Source organism: Gossypium hirsutum, chromosome D07 (genome assembly GCF_007990345.1).
Source record: "Gossypium hirsutum isolate 1008001.06 chromosome D07, Gossypium_hirsutum_v2.1, whole genome shotgun sequence".
In the NCBI taxonomy this organism is placed as follows: Eukaryota; Viridiplantae; Streptophyta; class Magnoliopsida; order Malvales; family Malvaceae; genus Gossypium; species Gossypium hirsutum.
This window is the reverse complement of record NC_053443.1, coordinates 37454388-37463859: the sequence shown is the minus strand read 5'-3', so window position 1 is coordinate 37463859 and position 9472 is coordinate 37454388. Positions and strand designations below refer to the sequence as shown.

Genomic DNA, 9472 nt, shown 5'->3' with positions numbered 1-9472 from the left:
ATTCCTCTATCCTGGATTATAATTATCGCTATAGGGGTTATTCCGATGTCTAGAATTGTTACCCATAAAGTCGACTTGCTCATACTCCACGTTAGGACTGAAGGGTAAACATTTCGAATTGATCATCCCCGCTCCAATCGCATCATACTACGTTACCGGATTCATCTGCTTAGCCATACTCAAACCATCAATTTTCTTACTCAGCGCTTCCACCTGACTTGCCAACATAGCAGCTGCATCTATATTAAAAACATCAGCTGCCTTAGTAGACTTTATTCTCATAACTTGCCACTGATAGTTATTCAGTGCCATCTCCTCAATAAATTTTTGGGCTGCCTCAGATGTCTTATTATTTAGTGTTCCACCAGTTACTGCATCAATTATCTGTCTAGTCAAGGGATTCAAATCGTTGTAAATTTTTTGAACTTGTAACCACAAAGGTAACCCATGATGAGGGCACCTTCTCCGAAGATCCTTAATTCTCTCACGTGCATCATATAATGTCTTAAGCCCCATTTGGGAAAAAGAAGAGATTTCATTCCTCAACTTAGTTGTTTTGGCTGGTGGAAAATATTTTAACAAGAACTTCTTAGTCATCTAATCCCAAGTCGTGATGAAACCCTATTCAAGTGAATTCAACCCTTATTTCGCCTTGTTCCTCAACGAAAATAAGAACAACCATAAGCATATGTCATCCCCAGTAACATCATTAATATTGAATGTGTCGTAGATCTCTAGAAAGTTAGCTAAATGAGCATTCGGATATTCATCTTGTAACTCATCAAACTGAACATACTGTTGCACCATTTGAATTGTGTTCGGATTAATCTCAATTTTTTTTGCAACAACAGTTGGTCTAACGATACTCGATTTAGCCCCAATCAGAGTGGGCTTAGCATAGTCATACATAATCTGAGGAGCAGGAGCTACAGGAGGTTGCTGATTACTAGGGTTATCATTCATGTCAATAGTAATGTCCTTTTGCTCTTAATCATCTATGAAAATCTGTTGACCTTACCTTGCTTCTCTAACTTCTTTTCGATTTCTATGAGCAATTTTTTCGATCTCACTATCAAAAATTAACAGTTCCAACGGTTGCCTCTAGTCATAAACTTGTAAGCACAGTAACAATTAAATTAAAAACAAAAATATTAAAATTAAATTAAAAATGGCTAAATTAATATAAATAAAGTTTTCCTAATATTCTAGTCCCCGGAAACAGCATTAAAAACTTGATGCATCGTGAACAAACTAAAAATTCGACTAAGGCAAGTACACCTATCAATTAATAGTATAGCTACGGTAAGCAAAGATATCGTTCCCATGAAGATTAAAAGTACTAGTAATTACAGTCTTTTTATTACTTAACTGAATAATTTGAGTGATTGATTAAAAACTAAAATTAATTAACTAACGAACACAACAAAGAACAAATTAGGAAAATAATCGATTAACAACCAAGAAGCGAAACAATACCCAGGAAAGAATTCACCTAGATTTCATCTGTCACTATCAATTTAAATTACGCAATAACTTTACTTAGTAACTTGATCCATAAAATCTCTAGTTTTGCTAATATCTCTTTCGAGGGTAAGAGCAACTGATTCTAGGTTGATTAATTTAAATTTGTTTCTAATTAAAACCCCTATTATCGCATTAACTTATGCTATGGATTCCCCTATTAGATTTGACTCTAATCCAGCAGATTTATGTCGTCCTATTTTTAGGATTGCATGCAAATCCACTCAATTATGAAAGATTTACTCTTAAAAAATGTTTATTCCTCTTCTGATTTAAGCACGCCAAAGTTGGATCAATAGTCTAGAAATATTAAACCAATAACTAAGCAAAGTTGGATCAATAGTCTAGAAATATTAAACCAAGAATTAAGCACACATAATTTAAAACAAGAAAGTAAGAATTTATTACGTAACATAAAAATCAAACGACAGAATCCATCATAGGGTTCATCTCCCCTAGGTATTTAGAAAATTAGTTCATGATTGAAATTAAAAACATCCTAGATACAATATAACCAAGAGAAATAAAGAAACTCATGATAATCTCTTAAGAAATCAACTAAGGATCTTCAATCTTGATAGAAATCTACTTCAGAATCGGCTTCAATGGTATTTTTTGAGTTGTTTCCTTGAATATTCTATAACGACTCTCTCCTATCTTCTTATTTTTGTCATATATACCCCTTAGAATGCCCGAAAAACCTAAAAAATTGTGTTTTTGGCAGTTCAAAGTGCAAATCCGTGCAATCGACACAGCCTACCACATGGCCCTATGGTAGCCTATGTGGGTCACACAGTCGAGTGGCTAGGCCATGTGGAATGGGTCAACCTGTGTGGCTCCTGTAGGTTGCTCTGATTTTTTGGTTTTCACTTATTTTTCGCTCCTTTTACTCGCAAATGCTTTATTAAGCATAAAAACATGAATTAAAGGATTAAGAGCATAAAATTCACAATTAACATCGAATAATCACCAAAAACGCATTACGAATAGGTTAAAATATGTTACTTTTAGCACTTATTAAACGTCACATACTGTCTTTTGACGTTGCGGCGAGGAGGATTTCACGTCAAGATGAGGACCCTTTTTTTGGTAAAATTTGGCCATTTGATACTTATTTCATGCCAAGCCAAACTAATGGCTCAAATGGTAGAAATTTTCCCATTTAAACATGCACCAAAACAAATTAAACACATACCAAAGCATCTATTTTCCCAACCACAAGATCATTCAAGTTATTTCACAAGAATTTGACATTTTGCTAAGCATAACAACCTGTGTATTCATCTACAATTCAAACATAGTTCATCATTCACATTTACCTTCCAAAACTCAACCAAATCACATTCAAAATATGCAATTCATGCTTCAACCTTCACTTGACATAATGCCAAAGTAAATACTTCTATACACAATACATGTACCATTCAAGTTAAACACAAATTAAGGTCCAAAATTGTCATAATTCAAGATAACATCTATACATAACAAGGCATATGCTCTTGCGTCATGTATGAAAGAATTTTAATATCAACTTGGTTAGACAAGAGCTTCATTCATTACTTGAGACATTACCAACCATTACATATAGGGATATGACATGAAATCATTCAAAGTCCATGCCACATATTTGACTCAAAACAACTATCTCAGGGTACAAATATGAGCATGACATTGCCTATACATACATGCCACATAACCAAGTCCAGAACGAAATAAAAGACTACTGAATCATAAATTGGATAGTGTGTGCTCCGAGTTAATCATCTATTTTGGTGTCAGTTATTAGGGTAAAACTCTTTTCTTTTACCACATTTTTTAAAATATGTAGAAGTTTATCATTACTATTATTTTCATTTGTTGTCATTATTTAAAGGATGCAATGTGTTCTTGAAAGATGAAGCCTTTAACTCCTGTTCGTGGACATGATTTTTACTTGTTAGTGCTTATTTAAACCAAAAATAAATCTCTTGATGGTTAGATTTACTTCACATGGGAACTATTATTATTCTTTGTAGTTTATATTCATTTTTTTAAAATACACACATATTCAAATATACCTTAATGTAAACTTATTTGTGTTTCTTTTGGCAAGTTTAGTTTCCTACATATAGCATTACAAAATTCAGTTGCTTTAATTTTATTTATAAAATAAAGTAACATTCTTACATTAATAAAATTAATGAGATTTTTGTCAAAATTATTAGGATGTGATCTCGTTGGTTATTCTTAATGGCGAGATGTTCTTAAAATAAATTAAATAAACTAAAATTCATGTTTAAAAAAATTTCAAATTTTAAAATCCAATTCACTCAATTAAATACATTCATGTTGATGTCAAAATTATACTATATATAACATTTAAATACTAAATTTGAACTTATAATTTTAGAAATTTAAAGATAATACATATTTCAACAAGATACCAATTTTAGGTGTTATGGATGTTATAATTTTTTTCACACGTAACCAACCACCAAACTCAAACTTGTTTTACTTGATTTTCAAGCACAAATAAAAAAGGTAAAGTTAGGCTTAAATTTCATTTTTATTTTTTAATTAGTCCTTTGGGTCATTTTTTTAATTAGGGAAATAGGTTGATTTTAGGATAGAGAAAGGGAAAGTGCGTCCAGCTGGGTGCGCATTCTGCACATGTGGCAAGAAAGCGCGCCTAGCTTGTCACGCTTTCCCTCAACGGTAAAAAACCAACGGCATTTTGAACGTTGTCGCACCAACGGTAAAAAAATTAATAGGGCCAATGGTAACTTTTTTACCCTATAAATACCTCCAAATTTTTTTTTCATTCACATCCTTCTTTCAACTCTCTTAAAATCTCTCAATCTTTTTGTTTTAAATTTATCGATATTATCATTTAAAAATATTATTATTTTTAATTATCTCCTATTTTATTTGTTCGAATTAATTTCTCACGAATGGTCGCCTCTCTAATTTGTTTCGACGAAAAGCATATTTCTGCCGCCCAAGCAGCAATGGTAAGATGAAATTTTAAATTTTGTTTATTTTCAACTATGTTAAATTTGATTAATTATTTTTTTATAATTTGAGATAATTTTTTTATGTTATAAATAGGTCGATCATCGTGTTTTGGAGTTGTTCATACATAATACAGGAAAGCCTCTTATCCCTCAAATTCGAGGTTACTTGCAAGAGGCTAGATTCTTGCACACGTCTCACATGCTCGGGGGCTACAAACTCAATCCTACACTAATCAGTGTTGGTGGAAAGATGGAGGCCCAAAATGCACACTTTCTACCTTCCATGCGGCGAGGTACAATCACACTCGAGGATGTAGTGTTACAACTTAGTCTACTTGCAAATGGGCCAATCGTCATGGGATCAGTGCACGTTCCCGGTAAAGTGGCAAAGCAATGTTGGGGAAGGTCTCGAACACGTTTGATGGTGGTCGAATATCGATCAACTGGTTGGAGGATAATTTTGAAGAGCTTCTTGAATACCCAACGGAGGAGGTTGTAGAACAATACACCCGAACATTCCTCATGAGGTTAATTGGGAGAATTTTGATGCCCGATAAACCTCGAGTGCACGTTAGGTGGCTACTACATCTAGTGAACTTCACCAAATGCGAAAAACTAAGTTGGGGATCTGTTATCTTGTCCACATTATACTGAGAGTTGTGTTATGCCACTTACCGAATGCGATGTCGATTGGTGGTTGCCTGCTCTTGCTGTAGTTGTGGGCCTTGTGACGACTACCATTTTTACGTCCTAAAGTGACAGGCTGTAACACCTCTAACTCACTTACGACACCGGATTTGATTTTTAAGTATTATGAAAAATTTAACAACATTTGTCATTACATAAATTCTATATTTCTAAGTAAATATTAATAAAAAATCACATCCAATTTAAGTCAAACATACTCTTACGGGCCTTAAATCGAGCTTACTAGGCCTTAATCATAATTTGGAAACCTTCCAGGGTCAATCTAAAATAAACCTAAAAAGTTAGGTAAAAGTTAAAAATTTTGGAAAACAGGGGTCACACGGCAGTGTGGCTAGGCCGTGTAACACAGGCTAGCCCATGTGGCCAAAACATGGTCATGTGTCTATCCCACACTCCCATATGGTAAATCCACATGCCTATGTCCCTAAACCGTCTAACTCACTAACTAGGACCACACAATTGTGTACCAGCCCATGTGTTCGCCCATGTGTGTACTCAAAAAAGAGTCGCACGACCGTTCGCAAGCCGTGCCTCAAACTGTGTAACTCACTATTTTGGAACACGCGGCCGTGACGTAGGCCATGTGCCTGATCATGTGAAACCTGCACCTGAAACTTAAAAGGCAAACGGCTATGCAAACAGACCGTGTGTGTCACACGACCGAGTGTGTCACACGACCATGTGACAACCTGTGTCTCAGGCCGAGTGTACCAAAATGTACCTTAAAAATCAAGTTTAGCAATTATATTTTCTTGTGCCACAAGCATACCATTAACAAACCTATAAACCTATCTAATACTTACTTAAACAAGACCAAAACATGTCAAAATCACACATACACAACCTATTCTCATCAACCAACCAATATACCTTCATTGGTACCACATGTAATTGTACAATCAACCCAATCATCAACAAATTCAATATATCAACCATTTCAAATTATATATGCTTACATATCATATTTACATGCATAAACACCAAAACATCAAACATACCATACCAATATCAAAATGACAATTTCTAACTTACTAGTTCAACTACATTATATCATAGTACTACAAGACCCCTTTTTAATTACATGTCACTTTTAACCAACTTCAAAACAAAACACAGAATGACTACTAAGGTATGGATGATAGTGTGTGAGATCCCAAGTTGATCCAATGATGCTACGATTCCAAGAGTCCTACAAAATAAAATCAACTTAATAAGCTTAATATAGCTTAGTAAGTTTAGAAATTAACCTAATTACTTCACAGCTTAATTCAAAGTTTAATAAAACATCAATAGACTAAACAACTTGATTTACCGACACAAATCCTACTAGATGCTAAGCCTGTACAACATTGGCACGAAACCTGCTAGGCACTAAGCCTGAATAACACCGGAATGAAGCCTACTAGGCATTAAGCTTGAATAACACCAGCATGAAGCCTACTAGGCACTAAGCCTGAATAACACCCAATTTGGATACATGTTACAATTCAAAGTTCAATAACAATACTAAATAGAACTAAAAGATTAAATCCTTAACAAGGAATTTAATATAACCATGTATATACATAAAACGAACTTACCTCAATTCCTATGATTTCAAAAGCGAAATTGAAGATTAGTCCAAGACTTTAGCTTTTCCCTGATTTTTGTCTGGTTGTTGTTTGTCTTGATCTAAATAATAAATTAACTTAATTAAATGTTTCCAACAACTTCAAATATTAGATTCAAACCTATATTTCGTATTTAATATGAATTTTCAACATTACTCCCAAACATTTCAGCTTTTAAACAATTTAGTCCCAGATTTCGAAATTAACAAAAATACCATTTTTACTCTCTAGACATACTAACCGAACTTTCTAGGGACCTATAACAGCCCATTTAAATCATCAATTCACAATGTTACCATGAAAATTTACTATTTCATAAATAAGTCCCTAAATCACATAACTACTGAAAAATTACTTAACAAAACTTGTATATTTAACAACTCAATTTAATAATATATTATCTAAATTCAAAACACATTCAAACCCTAATATGGAAAGTCCCTAAACTTTTAACAACTTAACAAATTAATCCTTGGGCTAAGTAAACTAAGTTGAAATGAACTCAAAAATGTAAAAATCATCCAAAAATAAAGTTCAAACACATACCATGCACTATATTTTTGCTTAACCGAAACTCCCTCTACTTACAACAATGGCATTTCGGTTTGGTAAAGAAAAATAAGGAAGATGGCACACTTTATTTTTTTCTAATTGTTTAATTTAACTATTACTTTAATTATTAACTTACAAAAATGACTTTTAAAAATAATTATAAATACATTAAAACCTATCCATGAACCTCCACTTGCAATAGTCATTGAACAATTATAAATTAAGTCCAATAATTTACCTATTAAGAGCTAATTGATCCATTTAAATAAAAAGAAGCCAACTTTTGTTACTTTTTTCAAATTAATCCTTTTTACTTAATTACTATCTAAACAATTAATTTATAATTGAACAATTATAAATTAAGTCCAGTAATTTACCTATTAAAAGCTAATTGATCCATTTAAATAAAAAGAAGCCAACTTTTGTTCCTTTTTTCAAATTAATCATTTTTACTTAATTACTATCTAAACAATTAAATTTCCTAACCAAAATTTAATATGACTTTAATGTAACCCTATCAACATTAAATAAACATTAAAATTTGGGCTCACTAGTCAGAATTTTGGTTCTGAAACCACTGTTTCTGACACCACTGAAAACGGGCTATTACACCGACCCATACGTGTTCCCATTGGTGACGAGGTAAAAATTTTAAATTTATTAATAAATGCATAGTTTATATAGTAAATGTTTTTATTTATTATATATTTCGACTAACATATCGCTCTTACAGGTGGAACCATGGCCCAAATTACGTGGGATTGCTGGAGGAGATCGAAGATTTTAGGCTACTGTTAGATCAATGCTTCGAAGTCGATGTTAGTTATTTACTTTTTAGAACTATATTAATTATGCAATTATTAGTAAAAAATCGTACGTAACGATATTTGCAATTATTTTTTCAGTTTGAATCGATGTCGTACAGCAACGTTGATATCATATATTGCATCCCACCGGAAGTGTTTGTAAATCGAGATATCTAGGACGCGAAGGTGTCGTTGATAGTGTACGTGACGGTGAAAATGCATGAATCAGACCAAGTGTTGCAGTAGCTCGGGTGTTGAATCAGACCACGCTTTCAGCTGGGCATGCTTTCTCTAACATTTTTCTTCTACCAAACATTAAAAGTGTCTAACGCTTCATCTTTTTCGGCCACTTTAACCACATTTTCTTCTTCCAAACATCCGCTCTCCACCTGAGATCCCTCTTGTGTCCACCTTGGTCTCAGCCATCGGATAAGAATAAAAGGTCAAAGATACCGACTGCTTGGAAATAGAGAAAAAAATTACATTGATTACACCGAAAGTCTCTAGAGTTTTTCCGTATGATTATGGCCTCAATCTTATGTATGGGATATATAATGCATCGTTTGTGGGTATCCAAAAAGCTTGAACTCCTGACCGCATAATGACCGTCACTAGGGCCCCCCAATTATACTCGAACCCGTGACTGCAACATGCCTGCCGAATGGGACCTCCACCTAGACTTCAACCCCTGATCATATCAAGCATTATTACCTCGAAACCAGATTTCCCCACGACGGGTTTCTGAGGTGATGGTACTATCCCGCCATGACATATGAAATGTATGTGTTTTGAGGCGCATTATCACATCTCCAACCTTTCAAATCTACCTATGAACTTCCGTGGTTTCAGTCAAAACCCTAAACCTTTTCAAATAACCTAAAACCATAAACCTTAAACCTAAATCCCAAAACCCTAAATTTTAAGGACAATACAAACCCTAACCCTGGGAGAGTAAAAGGGAAAGCATGTCCAACTGGCATGCTTTTCCTTTCTCTCTCTTAAAAATGACCTATTTCCCCAATTAAAAAAAGCCGGCGTAATTAAATAAATGACTTCTATGCTAATTTAGCCAATAAAAAATATATATTTAAAAGAATTTCTTTTTAAAAGATATTTTATAAGTATTCAATCACACCTAATAAAAAGATCGATGACGACTCTTGTTTTCTTAATAAAAACCTCATGTTTGAAAAATAAAACTTTTCATGTTTTATCAAATATCGTCTTTTAGTTAAAAAATGGTTTCCTCGATTGAAATTATATTTGTTTAATTATAAAAAAA

The 9472-nt window shown here is 33.4% G+C and overlaps 1 non-coding gene across 1 annotated transcript; it reads left to right on the top strand.

Annotated features, from left to right (window-relative positions):
• The first annotated feature begins 442 nt into the window (after positions 1 to 442).
• LOC121219668 (small nucleolar RNA R71) lies at positions 443 to 549 on the top strand. The gene has a single exon (XR_005916557.1). It is a non-coding gene; the product is annotated as a small nucleolar RNA R71 (small nucleolar RNA).
• Positions 550 to 9472: the final 8923 nt, after the last annotated feature.